This window comes from Anoplophora glabripennis, unplaced genomic scaffold (genome assembly GCF_000390285.2).
Source record: "Anoplophora glabripennis isolate ALB-LARVAE unplaced genomic scaffold, Agla_2.0 scaffold431, whole genome shotgun sequence".
Lineage (NCBI taxonomy): Eukaryota > Metazoa > Arthropoda > Insecta > Coleoptera > Cerambycidae > Anoplophora > Anoplophora glabripennis.
The window spans coordinates 114,153-140,366 of NW_019417026.1; the positions used below are offsets into that span (position 1 = coordinate 114,153).

Here is a 26,214-nt window from a genome sequence, read left to right on the forward strand (position 1 = left end):
GAACAGAAAAACGGTTGGCCATTAATCTCTTCATCAATATTTATAGATGAGCGGTAGAAAAACTATAAAGTCATTTTTTGCACCTTTTTCAAATTGATGTCATGGATGAAGAAAAAAAATGTTCTTCGAAAACCATTACAGTATTTATTCAGTTTTCAAAACTGCCTTTGGATTTACTGTGCAATAATTTCTTGCAGAGATATCGATGATTAAAGACAAAAGTATTATTTTCCATTCAATCGTCGATATCTCGGCAACCAATAGTCGCACGGAGACCTTTCGAAAATTAAATTGAAGCTGAATTGAAGCTAACTGACCTGTGTTGCTTGAGTTTGAAAAAAAATGATTTTTTTTGTGGAGGTGTTCTTTTGATTGATTAATAACCGTAGCATAAAAAAATTTTTGTGTACAGATCTTGGAACTAGGGACTTCAAGCTTCGGAACGTGTTTTTTGTTTATCTCGACACGACCATTTTTCACAGAGCCTTTCGAAAATCACTAAAACAATGTTTGTTCCTTTAAAATTTTTTCCACTAAAGTATATTAAAATACTAGATGCACGTTTTCTGAAATACTTTACTACGTTTTGAAATTCCTAGCATACATGTTCTAAACTAATTTGAAATACATCTGGCACAGGTGTAGACACGAAGGTAGGTGCCTAGGAAAAAAATAAATCAATCGAGTGAAAGTATGCATAAAAAGCCTGTGTTATTTTCCNAAATGTGAAACAAAGGGGTTGCTATTGTAATATCTGGGCAGTCACGACAATATATACATATTTTAACATGTAATAAATAATGAGCAATCTTTAATAATAATTGTAACAATTTTATATTAGAAAAAGATACGCCCCTGAGCATAAAACAATGAAGGCTAAACATACACAGAATTATTATCATGAAACATCTATATTTTACGAACAACGTAATCATGACAAAAACAAGCTAGATGTGAAACAAAGGAGTCGTTATTGTAATGTCTGGGCGCCCACACAAAATATATATTTTAACATGAAATAAATAATGAGCAATCGTTAATAATAATTATAACAATTTTACCTTGGAAAAATATGTGCCCTTGAGCATAAAGCAATGGAAGCTAAACATACAAAGAATTATTATCATGAAACATCTATAACCATCACAATCATAAGATTACATAGAACAATTAACAACAAAGTTAAATAATATTACCTACTAACTAATTCCGGTTAAACACTTAATTTTCCACTACTTCTATATTTTTCACACTACACTGCCCGCCGATCGTCTTACTACCCATCTCCACACTGTTCTCACTTCAACTGCCTATATTCAACTAACTAGGCTTCCTTCCAGAATGCCCCACCTAAGCGTTTGCTTTTTGCGCTTCCTTCTACCGACCGTTAATATTACGTTTTCATTGTTATACAACACCCATGTAACAGGTGACGTCGAAGTTAATAAGATAAGTACGGTTTTGCACAATATCTAATGCAAAATTGTGGGAAAAGTCAATAAAAATTCTTCTTTTACATTTTGATAATTATTACATAATATTTAGGAGCAATGGAACAGAAAAACGGTTGGCTGGATTACCTTATGAAAAAAAAAATGTTTTTTTTCGAAAACTATTACAGGTCCTTGTACAGTTTTCAAAACTGCCTTTGGATTTACTGTGCAATAATTTCTTGCAGAGATAGTGATGATTAAAGACAAAAGTATTATTTTCCATTCAATCGTCGATATCTCGGCAACCAATAGTCGCACGGAGACCGTTCGAAAATTAAATTGAAGCTGAATTGAAGCTAACTTACCTGTGTTGCTTGAGTTTGAAAAAAAAAATGTTTTTTTTATGTCGAGGTGTTCTTTTGATTGATTAATAACCGTAGCTTAAAAAAATTTTTTGTCTAAAGATCTTGAAACGGGAAAAATTCGAACATTTTTTGTTCCTTTAAAATTTTTTTCCATTAGTGTATATTAAAATACTAGATGCCGTTTTCTGAAATACTTTACTACGTTTTGAAATTCCTAGCATACATGTTCTAAACTAATTTGAAATACATCTGGCACAGGTGTAGACACGAAGGTAGGTGCCTAGGAAAAAAATAAATCAATCGAGTGAAAGTATGCATAAAAAGCCTGTGTTATTTTCCTAAAAGCATTTGCCATTTCATAAAATATCAATTCTGCCGTTGTGTTGTATCAAAGATGGAAACACAAAGTTGGGACTTTGCAGCTCACGCCACGTGCACAAATTTATTTAGCGTCAAGTCGTCATTCAATTCCCTCCCAAATAAATAAAACAAGGCAAAAGAAAACTTGCTTTCAAGCCACATCATAAACAGAATACTTGACAAGTTAATTATCCGTGTTGATAACCTAATGAAATAAGCAAATGATATTTGTTTTTCTTTTTCCTTAATACAGTATTTACAAATTAATTATTGCGAATTGTTGTAGGTGTTAGCGATTCCTGTTAACTAGCCGGCAGAAAATTCGAACGGATATTTCATATCTGTGCGAATTGTCGGTGAAGCACTTAGAACATTTAGTGTCATTGTAATGCCGGGTCCACACTAACGCGAACAGTGTTAGTTAAGTAGCTAAAAAAATTAAAATTAGGATGGCCAACCCTGAGATCACGAAAATGGTAACACATGTATTGACAAAATACTTTTTTCATTATCAACTCATATACAGGGTGTCCGGTAACTACGGGGAAAAAATAAAGGGTTATATAGAGCAGGTCAAACGAGTGCTAGTACTTCATATAAACTTTTTACCTAGGTGCCATTGTTGAGGAGTTATTGTCACTCAAAGTAAGAAATTGAAAAATGAATATTGCCCATAATTTCTAAAGCGTTACTTTGATTAACTTGAAATTTGGGGGATCAAAGCAACTCATTCAAATGTATCTTTGTACATTTAAAATTGAATCAAATATCTTTTATTATACAAGGACGGTCGAAATTATGTTCTAAAATTTACGCAACTTTGACAGAGCTGTCAAATTTGACATTTCGCCCTCGCAGGCAGATAGCCCTGTTTATTTTCTACAAAAAAGGTATACCTCGTGACTTATGAAAAAATTAACGGTTGTCAAGATAATTAAATTTTTGTATTTTGTGTATAACCACAAGCGGGGACACAACGCAACAGAAAAAAGTTAAGAATGAAACATATGGATTAAAAGAGGTTACTTCAGTAAATGCTCGATATTTCCTCCATCTAGTTCAATGCAATTCCTTATCTTTTAAGATTATTTTGTTCCACTCTAAATAGCATTTGTGGATTCTGTTTAATTTCATTACAAGTATTCTTGCCATCAACTCTTCTCTTGTATAAACCGGAGTTGAATACACTAATTCTCTTAGGTAACACCACAAGAAGAAGTCAAGGGGGTTAAGATCTGGTGACCTAGGTGCCCACTCTGTAGATATCATGAGTGATTTAATATGATATTCATTATATTATATTTCCAAATATGTTTTACAAAGATTTAAGAAGATATACAGGGTGGACATTGAAATATGGGGGTTTGAAGCGTCGTGTCGTATGGGTAGTTGCTAAAGAGTAAATTACATTGTTTCGACTAGATGGCTTAGAAATAATTGTAGTTTATTTTAATAAAAGCGTAATGCCAGTGTAATTACTAAAGCTTTGGCCACCGCCTTGTGCAATGCATAACTCGATCCTCTCTCGAAGCTCCCGTTCCCAGTTGTAGTTCTCCATATTGTTTTTCACCTCATCAAATGCCGTATGAATCTGCTCAATGAATTGGTCCTTGCAATTAGATTTTCCCATTGAACAGGTAAGTGTCTACACTATCGCTACATGAAAAAGTCCAACGGGTTGAGATCCGGAGATCACGGTGGCCAAGCAGTGGGACTACCACGACCCATCGATTTGGATATTTTTCATTGAGGAAATTATAACGCCTCTTCCATAATGGAACAGAGCTCCATCATGTAAGAAGAACATCGTCCTTCTTATTTGAAGAGGAATGTCCTGAAGTAGTAGAGGTAATCGTTCTCCAAAAAAGCCCGGTTCATCTCGCTGTTCCCGCCGAAGAAATATGGTCCGATAACTTCATTATTAGTTATTCCATCCCAAACGTTTACGTCGGGTTTCTCGATTGCCTTCACATGATCGTTGTTGATTCCATTTCTTGTAAGTGGAGCTTCGTCGCAGAAAAGGATTATTGAAAGAGTATCCAGTTGATTGCTCCACCATTCACAAAGACGAACGAAGATCCGTGGGGAGAAGTTCTTGTACTGGTTGGTAATGATAGGAATGCAGTCCGTTTTCTCGCAGTGTGTTGGGCAGCCGTCCTACTTTGTCCAGTAAGCACATAAATTCTTCAGGATCATTTTCAACAAGCTCAAGCACTTCTGCGGCATTGTTTCTTCGCATAACTTCTCTTCACGGTTTAGGGAACTCACCCGTTAATCGAAAAGTTGTGAAGATTCTATTGAACGCTTGCTTGTCTATAAGACGGACGGCGGTTTGGATATCGTCGTTGATATTTCCTAATTGAGGCGGTGGTGCTACCGTTGCAATATCCATACACGAAAATCATAAAATCATGTCCGCGTATTCTTCATTTGCATAAATTAAAGCTATGAACAAAAATGATGCAAAAATAAAAAAGAACCAACTGTCAATGATGACTATTAACGAACTATCAATTAACAATTTTTTTCTAGTCTCGGCCAAGCGGCTAATTATTAATTTCCTAGTCTGGTCGCAACAATGTAATTTACTCTTTAGCAACTACCCATACGATCTGGCAAACCCGGATATTTCAAGCACCGATTGGAATTCTGGAAAAATGAATATAATTAATATACAATTAATAGAATTAATATACGAAGTATCTCGGATAACTCAGCGGCCACCCTGTATATTCGGTCACCATGCTAAATATTAGAGGAGAAGGTCCGAATATGGGCCCCTATTTTGGTTTTTATAGATTATTAACAAATTTTTTGACAAATACACCTAAAAATTGGGGCACACTTAGTCCAAGAACTCGTCTACAATAATGAGCGCGACAAAGTTCCGGAAAGAAAAAAACTGAGATATCAGTTAAAATATGAAAATTGAACAATATCTTGTAAAAGGATAGAGTGTATGAAATATGGGCTCCTATCAGAAATGATGCATATAAGTTTACGTTTAACAAAAGGAACTTTATTTTCTAGTAAAAAACTTCATATATGATTATACAAAAGAGTAATGACAATAACAGAAATTAGAAAGAAAGAAATTATTTGCAAAAGTCACAAATGTGATTTTTTTGTTATTTACGCTATCCATAGCCTTTATCATGTCTTCGGAGTTCCATTGTTTCCTTAAATTCTTTGGTAAAAACTTTGGTTTGTTGCGTGGAATGGTCAACCTGGAAAAAGAACTAAATCAAAATCAGGGGAGAATATAGATCCTGGCCCATATTCGGACACACAAAGGGCCCATTTTACCAGCATTGCATGTCATTCAATAATAGATACCTATTATTTGTAGAGTTTAAGTGAATCAAAATATTTTCTGAACAAAACAAACTTTGATCTTTATACAAAATATCTAGGTGAATATACAAACATACCTAGTCACTAAAAATCGTATAAAACATAATAACAACTTACCTTCAGATAATATTCAGAATTCCAGTAACACATTCACCACCACCTGTTTCTAACATTATAAGAAATCAACTGCACAATGTCGGTAAAGCAGTTCGCTACTAGGTAGCTGTCTTTTAAAGTATTCACTGATGCCGCTAGATGTTCTAGTAGGTATAGCCATGAGACCCATATTAAGTACATGGCCCATATTCGGTCCTTCTCCTCTAGTATATTGGTGATTATTGTAAATGCCAATTGTCGGTCATTTCTATTGCAAATGGTTGGTTCTTATCGCTGTATCGATTATATAGAAATGAACCTAATGATGAATATATATCTAAATAATAGAATATTAGACGCGTCCGTCGCTATAGCAGTAAATGGACTAAAAAAAAATCGATGAATTGGCGTCCGCTATTTTAATGTTGAAATGTGCAGTAGAAAAGGTGTCTCACTTCGTGAATCATTTTTTTCATTAGCAGCTTGTTTTTTTTTTAATAATTTGGGTCGAAAATCAGTTTTGGAAAAACTATTGATTTTAGAGAAAATTGTCAACAGACGAAATATGCGCAATAAAAAGACCTACAAAATACCACCTGATAGATCGGGTAAATTTTTTAAATGTTATTTTTTCAATTATCCGTAACTTGGTTATTATTTGTTGGAATTGTATAAATAAGTATGCCTAAAAGTTTGTAGATTGTTCTTCAAATCTGTGCGAAAGATGGGCGCTGTGGGCCCCATAGTTTTTGTAAAATTCTATTTTTTATCCCGTCAAGGGCAAAAATGCATAACTTTAACCTTCTGTCTCTCCGAAAGTTATTAACAAAAAAGGGTTTAGAAAGTCGATTTTTAAAACTCAGCTTTGTATTTAAATGGAATTTTGATTTATTGCCAGGGGGCCCTTTTGATTTTTACAGAAGATTTTTTGAAAACCAAACCTAACCTAACTTGGCTCCAAAAGGGCGTAGGGACATTTTTTTAAATGTGTGATTTTTAATTGGGTATACAATCACACTTATTATATTATGCATGGTTTTGGAGAGGGAATAGGTGGTAAAAAAGACTATTTTTTAATGTAAAAATCAAAAGGACCCTTGGTAAAAAATGCAGTTTTTCCTCGTTTTTTTTTATGTTTTTTTGCAGGGTCTTTTTATTGCGCATATTTTGTCTGTTGAACATTTCTCTAAAATCAATAGTTTTTCCAATATATTGGATCGGCCCAAATTGTTAAAAAAACAATGTTGCTAATGCAGAAATTAACTCACGAGATAAGACACCTTTTCTACTGCCTTCCCCTGTACATTTCAACAATAAAATAGCGGACGTCAATTCATCGATGTTCAAATATTATAGCGACGCGATTATATAGTGCTTATCGATTTCTAGCCAAGCAATGTAAGCATGAAAATACAAATATGCTTCTTTCAATCCATTTTCTTTAAAAAAAAAATACTGAATAACTTCTATGTTGTTATTGGTCTTAGAAATGTATTAGGTGGGTTTTAAAGTACTTCCATTCAACGTTTTTGTACTTTGATAAAAAAAAGTATTTTTTATAATTATCACTGAATCACAGTAAATAATAATAATAAAATGCCGAAACTACATATTAGCGATACAAAAAAAAATTAAAGAATATAAAAATTTTGAAAATTCAGTTATAAAAATACCTAATAAAAAAACTGAAGTTATAAGTTCAGCCGAAATATGAGTAAGTTTATTTTTTTGCAACTAGTATTTTTTGCATTCCTGTAACGCAATGATACTTCGGATACAATGTCAAGAAATTATATATTTATTAAATATTACTAAATTTCAGTTAAGTGTTTAAAAGTAATAAAAAAAAGTAGGATCAAATGCATAATAAATAATTGTTGTCAAATCCATAGTTATTTTTTAATAAAATGTTTCACTGTACAATACGTATTGAAACAGTTGAAGTAAATAATCGTGATAATCATAATGATTATATGATTGAAAGTAACTGTCTACTTCAAAAAAATATTTTATTGACAGAAATTCGTATCTAAAAATTTTGGCAGTGACCATCTTTGAACGTCCGTAGTCATGACTCATTTGAGCACTTATATTCGAAAACATTTAAACTCTTTTCCGAGTTTTCATTTGTAGAATTACCCTATTGATTTCGCCACAGAAACTAAATCTATTTTCCTTTTCGTCACATGTTAATTGACGAAAGAAAAGTCTTATATTCAAATAAAAAAACTTTTATTCAATACTGTATTTGTTTATTGTCGAAAGAAACGAAAATTATTAAAAAATAATTTAATTTTAGTGGTAGTAAACCCAGCATATATTTTCTGAACTACTTTTGAACTAGACTAAATCAGGAAGTATGACAAAAAAACACACTTCTATTTTAAAGGTATTTTAAACTTTTAAACAATGTTCTTTGATACCAAAAATCTAAATCTGCAAAATAGGTATATATGTTGGGTTTTATAAGTCGAAAATTGTGAAAGTACATAAGGACATTTTTAAGTTAAAATTGGATATATTGATCTTTTCTATTTTAAACACGAAATAAAATTCATCATAAATAAATAGTTTGATGTTTCCTATCCATGCAATTTTTCTACTTATACAATTTTGTTTTGTAAATAGATCCGGTAGGTACATTTGTAAAAGCAAATGTAGTACGTGGCCAAAGCGTCTTTAATAGTTTAGTAGCACTTTGAAAATAAAAGGAATAAGTTCTAGCTGATCTGAAATTAGCCGCCTACTTCATTAAAAATTGAGATGTGCGGCTTGGGAAATATCAGTGTGTACAATTGCATGCCATAGTTAAAATGTATAAATTTATTATTAAGGAAAACGGCAAGGTGGTGCCTAGAGCCTTTCGCGTGCCGGGCAGCATGACGCCCGTGGCCAAGAATACATTTTTGAATTAAATATTTACTGGGTTACGTGAATAATGATACGGAAAGTCGAAGACGATACGAGAAAAAGAAATGCTTTTTACAAAAACTTAGTTTTTTTTAAGTTCCAAATAATTTTGCTAACGGTTGCTCCAATGTCGTAGGCTGGTCGTGGGTTCACTGAGATTTTCTTTTTTTTTTGGGCGCCAATCAAATAAAATTGACAAGGGTTGGGAAATTACAAAACAACACAAATAATACATAACACAGTGCAATATAAATATCTATTATAAATTATTTACGTCAAATGTAAAAAGTATAAATTTTTAATATCAATATAAATGAATACAGCAATAATTAATGATTAATTGAGTAAAGTAGAATTTAGTTTAGAACAAGTTACATAAAATAAGTAAATTATGTTAGCAAAAAATGTAAATTAGGTACTCGAGAAACAGCTGTCTTCCAAGTAAAGCTAATAAAATAATACATGAGTGGCATTTGAAAAATAAGTAATAATAACTATATTTAAAAATATATGCTGCATACGTGCTTTTTAACAAGATGGCGGCGTTTCAAATTCCAGGGATTGATATTAATGTGTCACAAATCATCTACTGGCACAATGTAACCTTAAGTACTTCCTGCGTGTACGGTGACCCTTTTCCTTATTAGAGTTCCGTTTTTTTTCATTGTTTAGCCATACCAATTCATGATGCAATAGTGAACAGCACAAATGCCAGACTTCCAAGTTGGAGTTTTAACAATATAGTTTTACCAAAAGTATGTTTCGTGGATTAAAGGAAAAATCATAAAAAGAAAAAAAGGCCTAAAATAAATGCATTCTGTAGCACCTGGTATAAAAGAACATATGGTAATACATTAGAAATGAATAGAGTTGAAATTATTCTAGTAAATCAACATTAGTGTTAAATAACCTTTTTATTTAAGTTTCTTTTACAATAAAATATAAATTAATTAAAACGATATATAAAAATCTTAAATATTTGTTAATTTAAATGGGTTTAATTACCTCAGTTGTTATTTGGCCTTCTTATTGTAAAACATATTATTTTACATTAATTATTGTCTTTCATATATTCCACTAGGTAGATCTTCTGTTCTCGCGATTTCGCGGGGGTCCTCGTCGTTCGGCGTTTCCCCAAAAAACTTTATCTTTACTTAGTTTTTACTATTGTTTAAGTCAATGTATACCATCCGTCTCTGCAGTACAATTTGCCTTTAATCTCTTATACCAGATGTCATCTTATTTTTTTAAATGCATTCATTGTATTTATTTATTTATTTGACATGAGCTGTCCAAAGGTTTGCATTTACAATGCCCTAATGTTTATCATTAGTGAACTATTGCAAAATAGAAAATTAAAGTTAAAACAACATTTGAAGGCATATAACTAGACAGATAACGAATATTAATTATCTTGAGGATTTTGAGCCGCCTGGTAATAGTATCACAAGTAAAATGATGTGGCATTAATTTTTAATGTATCTACTGAAGTGCTGTATCATTGTTAATGTGGTATATAATCGGAAATCTTCGAGTACGTATCAGTGAATTAAACTCACTGACTGTGAGCTAAATCTGTGATTTCTTTCTGGGTCGCAATTTTTCTACCGAAGGTAAGATATAAGCCTATAAATATGGCATCAAAAGTTGAAATAATATTTTTATAATCATCTGTTATAATTACATTTAATATATAACGCCCTTTTTGATTTACAAATTTGACACCTGATTCCATTAAAACGAACTTTCTTTAGATAGAGACCCGTGTTGTCAGTTCCGGTTGCTCTAATTTTTCTTTTCTGTTATTAATTCATATATTCATATTTTTATTTTCATTTATTGTAATTCAACTCACTGGTTTCATANTTTTTTATATCAAAATTATAAAAAATGTAATAAATATAAAAGATAAAGGCGACATGTAGTATATCGCATGAAAGAGGAAAACAGAAGCAATTATTTTGTGGCCATAGCCACTTCGATAACAATTTTTTTTTGTCTGTGTAGGGGGCGCAGGCAGCAATTTACATACGATAGTTAAAAAATCTGTTTATACCAGGTGAACGATATCAATTTTGCCATGAAATTTATATTAAAATTTATCTCTTAAAATAAAAAAGTTAGACGACCCTAAACTTTTGGTACTTTTACGGTTTTTTTACTCACAAAGTTGGCCATGGATCTCAAATTTGTTTTTACGAGCATAAAGGCCTCAAAAAATGCAACTAAAGGCATATAAAGATTTTTGACATTTTGTATATTTTCTGAACTACTTTTGAACTAGACTAAATCAGGAAATATAACAAAAAAAAACACACTTTTATTTTAAAGGTATTTTAAACTTTTCTTTGATACCAAAAGTCTAGATCTGCAAAAATATGTGAAAATCGTGAAAGTATATATGGAAATTTTTAAGTTAAAACTGGAAATATTGATCTTTTCTATTTTAAATACGAAATAAAATTCATCATAAATAAATAGTTTGATGTTTCCTATCCATGCAATTTTTCTACTTATACAATTTTGTTTTGTAAATAGATCCGGTAGGTACATTTGTAAAAGCAAATGTAGTACGTGGCCAAAGCGTCTTTAATAGTTTAGTAGCACTTTGAAAATAAAAGGAATAAGTTCTAGCTGATCTGAAATTAGCCGCCTACTTCATTAAAAATTGAGATGTGCGGCTTGGGAAATATCAGTGTGTACAATTGCATGCCATAGTTAAAATGTATAAATTTATTATTAAGGAAAACGGCAAGGTGGTGCCTAGAGCCTTTCGCGTGCCGGGCAGCATGACGCCCGTGGCCAAGAATACATTTTTGAATTAAATATTTACTGGGTTACGTGAATAATGATACGGAAAGTCGAAGACGATACGAGAAAAAGAAATGCTTTTTACAAAAACTTAGTTTTTTTTTAAGTTCCAAATAATTTTGCTAACGATTGCTCCAATGTCGTAGGCTGGTCGTGGGTTCACTGAGATTTTCTTTTTTTTTTGGGCGCCAATCAAATAAAATTGACAAGGGTTGGGAAATTACAAAACAACACAAATAATACATAACACAGTGCAATATAAATATCTATTATAAATTATTTACGTCAAATGTAAAAAGTATAAATTTTTAATATCAATATAAATGAATACAGCAATAATTAATGATTAATTGAGTAAAGTAGAATTTAGTTTAGAACAAGTTACATAAAATAAGTAAATTATGTTAGCAAAAAATGTAAATGTAAATTAGGTACTCGAGAAACAGCTGTCTTCCAAGTAAAGCTAATAAAATAATACATGAGTGGCATTTGAAAAATAAGTAATAATAACTATATTTAAAAATATATGCTGCATACGTGCTTTTTAACAAGATGGCGGCGTTTCAAATTCCAGGGATTGATATTAATGTGTCACAAATCATCTACTGGCACAATGTAACCTTAAGTACTTCCTGCGTGTACGGTGACCCTTTTCCTTATTAGAGTTCCGTTTTTTTTCATTGTTTAGCCATACCAATTCATGATGCAATAGTGAACAGCACAAATGCCAGACTTCCAAGTTGGAGTTTTAACAATATAGTTTTACCAAAAGTATGTTTCGTGGATTAAAGGAAAAATCATAAAAAGAAAAAAAGGCCTAAAATAAATGCATTCTGTAGTACCTGGTATAAAAGAACAGATGGTAATATATTAGAAATGAATAGAGTTGAAATTATTCTAGTAAATCAACATTAGTGTTAAACAGTGATGTAAGTGGGTCATGTGACCAGCGCATGACCGATGTCGTGACTTGTCATGACCGTCGCGTCACATAGAAAATGACAGCGTCATGACAGTTTTTGTTTCTTAAATATTTAAATGATTTTATTAATGTTAATATTAAATTAGTATGTATTAAATATTCATTGTCAATGCGGTAAGAAGTAGGTTTATGTTAACCTGGTGACGTGGTGTCTTTAAAACTTAACCAATGGTAATAATTTTTTGTTTTATTACTTTATAACTTGTAATCTATAGCCAAAGAACATTTGTTTTTTGTGTTGTTTGTTTTGTAGTTAAAAACTTTTTTGATATTAATATAGTTTTGTTATTGAATTTATTAAGGTAATATTAAGACTCAGTAATTTATATTTTAGAGAAATGACTTTTATTTTGCATAGTGAGGGGATAAAAACCATTTACATTTAAGTACTATAATTTTTCCTAACTGAAACTATTTATGACATGTAATGACCGTCATGACCTGGTCATAATAGCTATGACCGTCACGAGTTTAAATGACGGACATTTTACATCACTGGTGTTATATAACCTTTGTATTTAAGTTTCTTTTACAATAAAATATAAATTAATAAAAAAAATAATAAAAATCTTAAATATTTTTAAATTACCTTAGTTATTTGGCTTTCTTATTGTAAAAGATATTATTTTACATTAATTATTATTGTCTTTCATATATTCTTCTGGGTAGCTTAGATCTTCTGTTCTCGCGATTTCTCCGGACCCTTTGTCGCTCGGCGTTTCCCCAAAAAACTTTATTTTTACTTATTTTTTACTATTGTTTAAATCAGTGGATACCATCCGTCTCTGCTGTACAATTTGCCTTTAATTTCTTATACCAGATGTCATCTATTTTAAATGCATTCGTTTTATTTGACATGAGCTGTCCAAAGGTTTGCATTTACAATGCCTTAATGTTTATTGTTAGTGAATTGTTACAACTCATTGTAATATTTCTTTAGTATCTCTGTAACTATATAGGTATAGCACAAAAAAAGAAAACAATTTTCGAGAAAAGTAAAATGACGAAAACCGCATCTCGATATATTGATTTGTTTAAGAGATACAGGTCGTTTTTCAAATTTGGTCCTTTTACGTAAGCTATAACGTTTTTTTAAAATGTTTTATATACAATAACTTCCGATTTGTCAGTAATAACGCATGTTTCGATTTTACAATGTTAAAGTTTCCTTCTAGATGATGAGTTGTAAATAATATTTCTACTAAAAATCAGCATTAAAAATTATTATTTTGAAATTCAACAGTTTTTTTGATACATTGGATATATTTGATTCACCCCCTTATCTCTTTTACCCTTATATCTAGGAATAAAATGGCAAACACCACAGTTATAAGAAATCTTGTTGCAGTATCAAATTATGTATAAAAAAAAGATTGCGTTTCAAAAATATAAATCAAACTTTTGTTTTTTCTAATGGAAGAACCCTGTATATTTGTCGCTTAATAGAATCCTCTCCTTCTGATTGTAGTGATATATAATGTCATATATCAATTTGCACAATGAATAAAGTCCAGATTGCAAGGACCCAGTGCATATTCTTGCTCTTCCATTATTAAATTTACTAAACAGATCTTTAAATGCTTTATTATAAAAAAAATGCTGTGCTATAAAAGGTATTTTATAATAACCTCATCGTATTCTGAACACATGACATTTTGTTTAAACAAATTTTTCTTATGAAGGGGTAATTTTTTGATGTGTAAGACCGATGAAGTACTTTCTGTGGGGGATAATCTTTTATAACAATTAAAAAAAATAGTTGAGTAAATTTAGCAGGGGAAAATGTGTATATCTACCCACATAGTGGTTCTATGGCAATTCTGATTGTGTGAAAGATCAATAAACCAAAAAATGATGCAAACTGTCAAAGCAAATACATGATCTTTGTACTCAAAAGAAAACAAAGGAACCAAAAAAATATCGAATATGAAGGGTATGCCATGAAGAACAAAATGTTATATATGAGACATAACTAAAAGGTGCACATTTTGAAAAATCAGATAAATCGTCACGATGTTGACAAGTCTTGGTCTTGCATATTGTCAATATTTTGCCTCTATAACTTATCTCCATTTAAAAATTATATTATTACAAATATTAGACCAAGTTTTAAGCAATTTTTTTATTTAAATAATTAGACATTATGTAGAGCTAACTAACTATACGCACAACATATTAAAGCGATTTGAAAAACGTAAAAATAATATAGTACAAAATTTAAATAACTTCCTTTTGTCCACCATGCTTTCACATATCATCCTGTATATTTGAAAATTATTCCAAATTTTATATACATTTTTTGTATTTTTAATAATACTGCAGTTGTTGTTGGAAAATGCGTAAAAATATAACAGTACCTACATAGCAAAATACGTAACATGCGTATACTCATCATATTTTTTCCACAAAATCAAAAATATAGTCCACTAGTCTTATATCAACCACATTTATTTCAGTGGTTTTGAAAAATTTCTTATTTCCTGTTATTTCAACACTGAACTATTTTCCTGTGTAACAGTTGTGGCATGCTGCACATTATTTTTAGCAAGTCTTCTATCGTTGAGTGAAAAATCACTCGTCATGTACACCAGATCGCCGTTCTTTGACCACCCAAGTTTTTCCTAAATATTTGCAATCCTCTGAACTAGATATATATTTTTTTCAGTTATGTGCAGCTGTTATTTTATTTGTATCTTATTTATTTCGCTGAAATACAATTAATGTTTGAGAAAAATTCGCTGAAATACAATTAATGTTTGAGAAATATTTACTTTCTCATATGCCCAGATATATGTAGATTTGTATCTAATTTTTTATATTAATTTTTAATTATTTCAAATGGCATGTTCTAATATACAAGCACGTTCTCCTCGCCAACCAAAAAAATAAAGAAAATTATTAGGTAGCTCCGTCATTCTAATATTCTTAAAAAATTGTGAGGGAACAAGTTATATTCAACAAAATTTATGTGATGTTGCTTTTGGTTTAGGTTCCTTTTTTTGTCTGGTTTGATAGCGACTGCTGCTATGAATTTTTAAAAGCTGAATATGAACTAATATAATGTTTATCTGAGGAAGGGTAACGCATTAATGTTTCAATAACGATAAAATCGGCCATTAAAAACTTTTCCACCCATTCCCTTTTCCCATTATTATTACCTAATACATTACGAACTCTAAAAGGTTTACTGGCTTTGTTTTCTTTGAATGTACTCATCTCAATTATCCTGGCGTTGTGGCAGGAAATAATCCTTAAAGTGGTTTATTGAATTGAAGCTCCTAAATATATTGGAGAAGGGTCCCCATATTCTAGAAGAAAGGGATATTGGATTCCCTTTTTCACTTATTCTATATTCTATATGATCATATTACCAGGGTTATAGTCATAAGCTGGTCTCTACTTTAGGGACAATATACCTTAAATGTTGCGCATTATCTTTATTGACGAAAACCACAGAGAGCTTTTGTTTCAGCTAAATTTAAAGATGTTTTATTTTTAAATTACATGTAAATTTTTATTAGTTCTTAACTTTCACTTTAAAAATATTAAATTAATTATCAAATATCAAATAATTTGGTATGCTATATACATAATGAAATACGTCATTAACTTAAATAAAGAATAATCTGTATAAACAGTACTAATGAAAAAACACATTCTGACGTACTGAACTTACTAAATAATATTGGTAAACTTGAAAAAAATATTCTATTGCTTTTCTGCGACCTATTACTTTATATTGGACAAAAACCATTCAACATTTCAATCGCTATGATATAGCTTGGTTATTTCTATACATTAAGGCTTGTTTTTTGAAACTAGATACATGGATGCATGGATTACAGTATAAAATACAAAACTGAAAAAACATTTTGAAACGACATAGTCCAATCAACAGAGCATTAAATCAGTGATTTTGTGACAAAAATGCTAGTAGTGAACGGACTGTGCCATCATATAAAAGACAGTCTGTAGTTATATGCTTATATGTTTCCTCAGATTCAGATCATTATTTTTTTATGAAGTTATTTGTTTACCTAGACATTTGGTAAAGAAATTAGACTTATATACGACTTCGTTTAATAAGAAATATAGGAAATGGAAATTTTTTTAAGTTAATTTGATTTAGCTCGGTAACTTTCAAGCAAAGTAAAGTTTTGTCAGGTTAACCTGTTGTCAACCTTTCATGCAATTTGAAGCGTAGAAAAGTTTAGAAGATTCTCGTTTAATTCGTGATTTATGTGACACGTCTAAAAGGAAAGTGATGAAATCCTGTTGTTAATTCGGAATTTAGTACGGATAAATTTTTAGAAGTGTGTGGTACCAGCGGCTTTGGCAGTGCATAAATATACACATTCAGATGATTCACTTCAAAGCTTAGTCATTACTGTTTGTTAGTAAGAGCCTCTAGTCTATTTTAGTGCCCTGAGAATATTTTTAGAGGACACGGTAGTACTTTTTGTTTGTGTAAAACTGCGAATCAATGTTAATACCTATTTAACTTTATGAAAATACCTAGGAATGCCTGACGAATTAAATTTCAAATATATTTGACAGTGCTTCCGGCACCGTTTGCCAAACGATGCTATTTGAATATTTTACCAGCGGTTTACTGAATTGAAATAAATATTTTACGATGAGTGAGGCCCTTGTTATACATAGTCGAGTGAAATAGTACATACTAAAATTGCAAAAAAAAATTATAAGCCGATGTTTCATAATAAAGAACACATTACTTTTTCCAGGATAAGAATTATATTTCTCAATTCGTGCCACTAATTTATACTGACATTTGAAATAGTTTTCAACTAACAAAAATTTAATTTAATACATACTAAATTATTGACTATTTTGAGGTTTCATAGGCTAATATAAAATGACCTTAATAACAAACTTATTTTAAGCCTGGAACTTTGCTTTCTTCAGCAATCGATTTAACTACATTGTATTTTTAATTAAAATGTAATAAATAATACACATAATATAATATGTGCGTTATATTATTACATTATAACATTTCTATTGAGGATATATTTTTTACATATTATTTATAATGCAAAGGAAATAACATTAAATAAATTTAAAAAAATTATGATTTACATAGTAGTAATATAATTTACTTAACTGTATTTTTGTACTTATGAACCTATAGCTACCCTGTATTACTATGCTACAAATGAGTCTAGATATGTGGTCTACTAGCAGAGTCCTCTACACACGGTAGCAGCATCAGATGTAATATGATGAAGTTTAATAGTACAATGTAAAAAGTGACAATACATTGTAAAAAGAGAATTTACAAGAAAATTCAAAATAGTTCTACAAAACAAATGTACAGAAACCATTCCAAATGTGTAAAATTCAATTGTAAATTCCACTCGTTTTTATCAGTGATGTTTTAATTTTTTTCATTACCCATATGTAAGATACATTGCTTCGAAAATTTGCAAAATTAACAATAAACTTTGGCCAAACCTAGCGATATTTTGTTTTCTCAATAATTATTAGTCTTTCAAAAGTACGACCCTGCTTTGCTTCTATCATATTTTTGGACTCTTTAGTAATGCTTTGGACTGGCAAAGATTTAGGAATTGCATATAACATTTATTTACTTGTTCAAAATAAGTCGATTTAACTAAACTTTCTTTGTCCAAAAATTGATAATAGCGAAGTTACAGGGAATCAAAGTTGAAAAAATTTTTTTCTTTAATATCTTTCGACTACTTCGAACTAATTTTGTGGAATTTCGTATCCGGGTGTTTTTTGGGATGAGAAATTCAAATTTATTGATGATTTCGTTGTATCTTCTAGAGGGCGCCACAAGCAACCATTAGGACGCATTTAAACTGCAAAACTTTTTTGTACTACGGTGTATTTCACAATGGGTTAGAAAAAATCTTTTCCCCCATTTTTTCTGCTTAAATAAGGTGTATCTTACTAATATCTCTAAATGCATAAAAAATTTGTTTAAAAGTTATTTTCCTCTACTGATAAACGATGCAATCGTTTATTAGCAAGAAATATGCCTTTAAAGGAAACAGCGCATTTACAGTTTTAAATTTTACTGCAAACATAATTGACAGATTAAAAAACATATTTTCTAAAAACAATCTAATCAATCTAACACAATCTAAACAATGTAACCAATCTAAACGATCTAAGAAGTAACTAATTATTATTGGCCTATCTTAAAAGATATGTATGTTTTACTATGTATTTGAAAATAACTTTTAAACAATTTTTTTATGCATTTACAAATTTAAATGCTTGTTTGTTGGAAACGGTTGGCTTTAGAGATATTTACAAGGTATACCTTTTTTAAGCAGAAAAGTTGGAGGAAAAGATTTTTCCAGTTCAAAGTGAAATACACTGTCAGAAAAAAGTTTTGGCAGTTTAAATGCGTGCTAATTGTCGCTTGTGGCGCTCTCCAGAAAATATAACGAAATTGTCGATAAATTCGAATTTCTCATCCCAAAAAAGAACCGGATACGAAATTTCACGAAATTAGCTCGAAGTAGTCGAAATATATTAAAGGTGGAGCGTTGTACATACCCTTTAGAGACACACTGTATATGTATGTCGATTTTTTTTGTTACTTTTTGAAATATCTCCTTATTCAATTGACGGTTATTCCCGTATACTTTCGAAATTTAATTGAGAATAAGTTCTACCGTGACTTTTTTATTTTTGCTCAATCAAGGAATTTCGTTAGAAATCCGATCTAAAACATTCTTCAATTATGCAGCATCATTTTCACACATATGTATTGCATATATTTCTAAAAATAAGCAAATAGGCAAACGGTAATGAAATAAATATCGTTAATCAAACTTTGTGTGTTGCGGTAACGGCGACATAAATACTGTTCTAAAGGCGGCGGCGTGTCTATGTTCACATCAGGTGACAACGCCCCATATTGCCTGACTGACACACATGCTTTTACGAAACGTGTCACATTTTCAGTAGCGTCGCAAACGATATAACGCTTTGATATAAGCGCTTATGCCAAACGTATGTGGCAATTTTCCAGTTAAAGAAGGATATTTTGTATAGTATTGCTCATAAAAAAAAAAAGTAAATATTTCACAAAAAACAGTTTGGTGAGGAAACATATTACTTAAGTATCTATACAGGGTGTTTTTACGCCCGCGTCATAGCATCAGAATAATTCTGCTTTGCTGCTGACGTTTCCAATTTGACATGTCAGCGAGTACCAAAACAAGTTTTGGTGTAATTTCATAACTATACCTCATCACAAACTATTTAATTGTAAATTTACATATGTATTAAGATAATTAAAAAAAAAAGTTTCTAAAAAATCTTATAAAATGATTCCTAATTCATGATATTGGGGGAAACAACTATTCTGTGAGCTACTTGCCCCAATTAGCATTGAATTATATCATCAATATCTAATAAATATGTAGCTGGTAAAAAATAATTATCCAAAATAGAGAATAGAGAAGTCGATATGAAATAAATTAATTCAAAAACACGTTTCTAATAATATAGACCAGGAAATATAGCCCGAAAATGACCATTTCATGCATAATGCTTCGGTCAGGCTGATTTTTTGTGAGCAGACTGAAAAAGGCGAACGACATTGTTTAAAACATGCCATTTTAGTAGGACTTTTATCGACTGTAACAAAAAAGTATTTTACCATTTGTCTGTAGAACCGTCAGAGAAAAAGTTACAGTCGAAAAACGCGAATTTCTACTAAAATCTGCTAAATCATGCATGCATACCCCTATATTTCCTGGTCTAAATATATCGAAATTGTTAATGAAATAAATAAAATAATGAAATTAATGAATTAAAAAATATGTATGTGTATTGTATTTTATATTTTGTATATATTTTGGTTCCAACATCACTCTTGACAAAGCGAATGAAATTTATAAATAATTATAAAACAGAATTATGTATAAAAAACAAAAAACTTAAAAAAATGATGTTTTGAAAGGAAAGTATCAAAAATGTTGAATGTGACTAGATTAATCTGAATTGTATTTTTTTCCAACCAATATTTACCGTTTTTAATATATTTTTTAAATATATCCCCTATTATTAACTGTCGTATTTTTACTTTATTCTAAAGTTATTAAGTTAATTCAAACAAATTCAAAGAATTTTCCTAAAAAAATGTTATCAGATGAAGTCAACTTAGGTATTGTGTCTGTGGGTTTGGAAATTTTTTGCATATTCAATTATTTATTATTTTTTTTTATTTATTCAAATTGTATATATGAAAAATATATGTATATATGAAGACTTTATCCCATTTATCCCATTGTTGAATATATTAATATCTATTGGTTTCACACAAAAAAATATACAGGCCTGGAAAATCCACATGGTCCATCTACCTTTACATGAGAGCGACAAAGTAAAATAAAGAAATCCGTGCTATAGACAAGGATGACTATAGTGAAGACGTTTCATTATCTGAATAGTCACCGCCCGTTTCGGGTTAGAAGTGGGAATTACTATTCAGATTATGAAACGTTTTCATAGTAACCATCCTTGTCTATCGCACGAATTTCTATGACTTACTTTATCGCTCTCACGTAACGGCCGATGTACCATGGGGACTTTCCGAACCTTTATATGAAATTGTCGAATTACAATGTTGTGTATGTATGTATATGCAATAATTAATGACCAAATCAACTTTTGGTCATTACATTGTTTTTAAAATTGTATTTCGAACAAAAAATTCCTGCACCTGCATATTTGTTGTAAAAAGAATAGTTATAGAACTGTTTTAGACTTAAATTCAATAAGGTTATTTTTAAGAAGTTCCTTATTTTTTTAAGAAAACAAAAAAATATATTTTTTCTTAAAACGGCCATTGCGAATTAAATATACTTATTCAATAATTTCCAGCTTATTCAGTGCCATCAAAATTCTGGATTTTTTCAGAAACCGTCTTTTAATATTTATATTTTTAAATGAAAAATTTGTTGTCAATCAAGACATTGGGTATGTATTTTCAATCGATTCGATTTTGAGTCATGAGACATGTTACTTATTAGTTTATATGTAACAACGTATATAATGCTCATAGGATGATACTTAAAATTCAGGTTCTGTTAAAATTTAAGTTCTGCTTCACTTATCCTTTATACTTGAACGCTTTAAATAATTTCTAGTCGATGGAAACATTTTCAAGTCAGTGAAAAAGTCGTGAAGGACGAATTCTATATCCATATCGACTACCACAAGAATATTTTTCGTGAAAAAATTCAAACAAATTGACATCGATGTTCCGTATGCTATGTATCGTTTTTGATGGGAATCTAATTGCTGAATTCCATCCAAACAGCCGATTGTTATAAGCTCGCAAACAATTTTCCATGCATAATTAGATGCACTTACAATCAACAGTTGGTTTATATTTCATTTTCCAAACAGGCCCATCCCACGGAGGGGAGGAAAGGAAATTCCAGTGTACTTACCGTATTAAAATTTCACCAGTTTCTTGGTCTCCATAAAACCACATGTTTGTATTTAAACTAGTTTCCATGACGACCCTTTTACAATCAATTGTTACCACGTAACCTTACCCCTTCCCCCACATCAGCGAGTATTGTCCTGAGGGCGATTTGACTGATAAGTTGATAGTCTGGTGACCACGGGTCAGTTCTTTGGTGGTTGTTCAATTGTACAGTTGGTCCTTTGTGACCTCTGCTGTATCAGGTAGGGTGATTTTTGTGGACTTGTTTCATCTTTCGTTCATATTTTCAGTGTATTTGCCTATGTCCTAGTTTCAGAGCTTGTAGTGACTTTTTCGTTATTTGCTTTTATGATTTATATAGAAATATATTATTATTCAGCTGTAACGCATTATATTTAAAATTGATATGTCCATATTCTCTAGGTTATAAAGACCATTGGGGAGAGCACAATACCTAACTACGTAAATTTTATATTGGAATTGGTGCTATCATATTGAATTGATTTGAATATTTCACACTTCTATTCTGTATTCAATCAAATGTTATTTTGACGACAACAAAAATTGTCTAGAAACTTTTCTTTTGGACGGTACCTTCGGCAAAACTACACTAAGAAATTTTTGACATTTAAAACGAAATTATTTGTTTTCATTCTTTTTCAATGATGAAAACGAAGGACATTGATTAAAATTTATTTTTTTTAAATGTATATATGTACTGTGCACTTGAAAAATTTTACTTAGATTCCCCACTTGGTATATTTTTTAAAATATTTCGGCCCTCAATCTTCAAGTTAAGTCAGAGAAATATGGTAGAGATTTTGTCATGGCCTAAATTTTCGCAATTGTTGCATAAGTTGTACTTTGCAAAGCCTTCCATTTATCTGTCTTACATTTCTTGTTCAATATATTTGAAAAGAAATGTTAGTTAAGAGACCTTTTGACATTTCACGTTGTCGTTGCTAAAAGCAAATGAACAACACTTGGCTGGTTTGATCTTTACAATTTTAATTCCAGTGATTCACTTGAGTATCGCGTTTGCCGAATATCGAAAATATTTTTTGTGATATAAATGAAATATGTATTTAGTAAATATCAATGTACCTACTGCGCTGAAGCCTGATTTACCCTTAGTAATTTTTGACCCAATAAGTGGCACAAGTTGTATTGGTAAAAAAATGACAATAGAACTAGTTGTAATATATCTGTCAGTTATGAGAAGTTTATTGACTTAATGTTCATTCAATAATACCAATTTTAATTTAATTCTATAATTTCTACCATTGCATATTGCCTTTTTATTTCTTTTTGCTGTTTCAATTGTGTTTAGTCTATTGTATATCATAAAATCGATGGTTATACGTCTTTTAGGGTTTTTATTTTGCTGCTATCAAAATTTATTATATAAAAATTGATGGCCTTCACTGTGATCAATTTATGCAAGAATGCCAATGATACAACAGATTGTGACAATTTATTGAACAATTATTATTGGATCAGGAATAGGAGGTTGGCCACCTATTAACAGAAAATTAAATAATGTTACAAAAACAGTACCTCGTATCGATTTATTTTTGTATAAAATCTTAACTGGAAATTAAAATGTATGAAAACTAAAACGAATTTGGCGGACATGCTAAACCATGTCTTGAATGCGCCCTCTATTAATTGGAAGTTCAACTAAAATCCTGTACCACTGTTGCTCACCAGAGTTAACAGTTTCTGTGGTTCCCGATTTATTTAGGAAAACCTTAATCTTTTTTAATTAAAAAAATGGAGCACAAATATAATAATTTCTAAAGGCTTAAATTACTTAAAGAGTTCGGTAAAGAAACATTATTTAAGAAAATTAATTAAAACAACATTTAATTGCAATCTTTTACGTTTTAATTCCTTAGCATGTATCAGATCTTATTCTCTATTGGGAAGTTCTTTTTTCGGTAACGTTTATGTATTTGTGTCCAAAATATTGAAAGCATGGTTCTGCAAAAGTTTTAGATTTCTTTTTGTAACAAATACTAAGCCATCACATATTCTGTGAAGTATACTTTCGGGTATTAACATTACATACATTGAATTGATGTTACGTTAATATTTTAACTGAAAATGAACAACGTCTATTGACAGTAGGGTAATTTATTACTTTTTTTTGTTACAGAACGTCGAGACTCCAGCAGTAAGAGAGAAATTGGCGATTTTCGCTGATTTGACTTAGGGTAAGTACACATAAGATTTACAATATAACATTGTAATTTCTGTAATAAGTACACCGAAAAAAGTCAGCATTTTACATTAAATTTTCAATAGACATTGACGAAAATATTTTGTATAAATTCTGCAAACAAGAATTCGATAATGTAATTTAAATATAAAAATGTAACTCCTCTTAGTTAAATCTACACAAGAATACAATATGGTTTGAGTTAAATGTAATATTTCAATTCTTCAATTCGCTTATTGTTTAAGCTTTAGTAATTTTTTTTTGTGGTATTGTCGATAAATTAAAATTTACAATAATTTATAATGGAAATTACCTACAGAACTTACATTTTCAATACATATATGAATACAAAATTATTATGTAATTTAGAACTTATTCTACCTCAAATTAAAAACAACAAATTACTTTTCATATAAAAATTATATTAACAATTTTATATAATATTTTAATTTCTCTATTATTGATGTACTATTTTCGTTGCTATTATAGGTACTTCCAATTTGGATACACGCTATTGTAATTTTACAATAAAATTACATTAAATTTTAAAGCGAGTTTTAAAGGTACTTTGCAGTGTAATTTTGAATTCTGATTTTATTAATTAAAATTTGAACGTATGTATATTGTATAAATTCATTTTTCCGGTGTATACGGCTTATATGTAGGTCCGACTGAATATTTTTATCGTTATTCTATGAAATTAATTTTCGAAAATCCTTCTCTTAACCTTTTTAAACAGTTGCCAGTCCGTTTTGCATAATGTGCTTTTTGCGACTGCAATATCATTGGAAAATTTTATTCTGTATCTAAAATGCAACAAAGATTTGCTTGCAAAACCAATTGCAATTGCGGTTCATTTAATTCACACATATTTAAAAAATGTGCTACTAGTAACATCAGTCTATATCTGCATTTGTGTTTTTATACAAACTGAATATATCCAGCCGAATACCTGTTTTTTTTATTTTTTGGCGACTTTCCATTTATTATATACAGGGTGGCCAAATGAAAACGAAACAGAGCCATTTTCAAGAGACAGGGAACGTAGCCAATAAAAAAAGAAATTGAAAAACCTGTAGTTAATGAAGCTAGTGAAGTTGCAGTTTTGGGACAAGTTCATCTTGATCCTACATTAAGTACCAGGCAGCTGGCATCTGTGTCTGGGATCAATCGAAGTAGCATACAAACCATTTTGAAGAAGAATAAATTCCATCCATACAAAATACATTTAGTCCAGGAACTTCATGAGGATGATTATGACCGCCGTTTGCAATTTTGCGAAATAATGAGTGAGCGAGCAGGGAACGATCCACAGTTCCTTTTTAACATCTGTTTTTCTGATGAATGCAGTTTTTTCTTGAACGGGACGGTAAATCGTCACAATTGCCGCTATTGGTCCGATTCAAACCCAAGAGTTTTTCACGAGGTGCATACACAGCAACCGGAAAAATTAAATGTATGGGCTGGAATTTTCGGTGACCGGCTGGTGGGTCCTTTTTTTCTACCTGGTAATTTGACTGGCCAAATGTATTTGCAATTACTGGAAGACGCTATTGACCCTGCCTTGACTGATATTATTGAAAATGTTCCAGAGTATGATGAAGATCATTTGATTTTTCAACAGGACGGTGCTCCTCCGCATTATGCGTTAATTGTCCGTCAGTATTTGGACCAACGTTTTCTACGGAATTGGATTGGGAGAAGAGGCAGCATTGAGTGGCCTCCACGATCACCGGATTTATCGCCCCTTGATTTCTTTTTGTGGGGATACCTAAAAAGTAAAATCTATAAAACACAGCCAGCGTCGCTGGAAGATTTGCGTCAAAGAATCGTCGACGAATGCCGTCGAATCACTCCGGAAATGCTTCGGAATGTGCGCGAACGTTTCGAACAAAATCTTTATTCTTGTATGGAAGCGGGCGGTCATCAGTTTGAACATTTAATCAACTAAGTAGTAAGTAAGCAACTAAACATAATTTAAATTTTAAAATGTAAATTTTTTTCAAAGTATTGGGCGGAATTATAAAATTTAAAGTCTGTTGTAAAGAGAATTGTAAGAGCTTTCAAAAGAAATATTACTCAACCCCCAATGCCATTTAAATATTTTGGGGTGATGCTTACCCTTGCTTGGGGGTGAAAGTGGCGGGGTCAAAAATACCGGCAAAGAATGTCCGTCCCCCTTTAATCTAAAATCGACGGGTCTGAGTGTTTTTCTACAATCT

General features: G+C 30.8%; 1 protein-coding gene across 1 annotated transcript in view; it reads left to right on the top strand.

Moving 5' to 3' along the window:
- The first annotated feature begins 21,994 nt into the window (after positions 1-21,994).
- LOC108909242 (heterogeneous nuclear ribonucleoprotein K) overlaps positions 21,995-26,214 on the top strand; it is a 231,069-nt gene continuing 226,849 nt past the window's right edge. The window contains exons 1-2 of the mRNA XM_018713505.2: positions 21,995-22,013; positions 23,930-23,987. The gene's annotated coding sequence lies outside the window, so the exon portion shown is untranslated. The remainder of the gene's footprint in view (positions 22,014-23,929; positions 23,988-26,214) is intronic.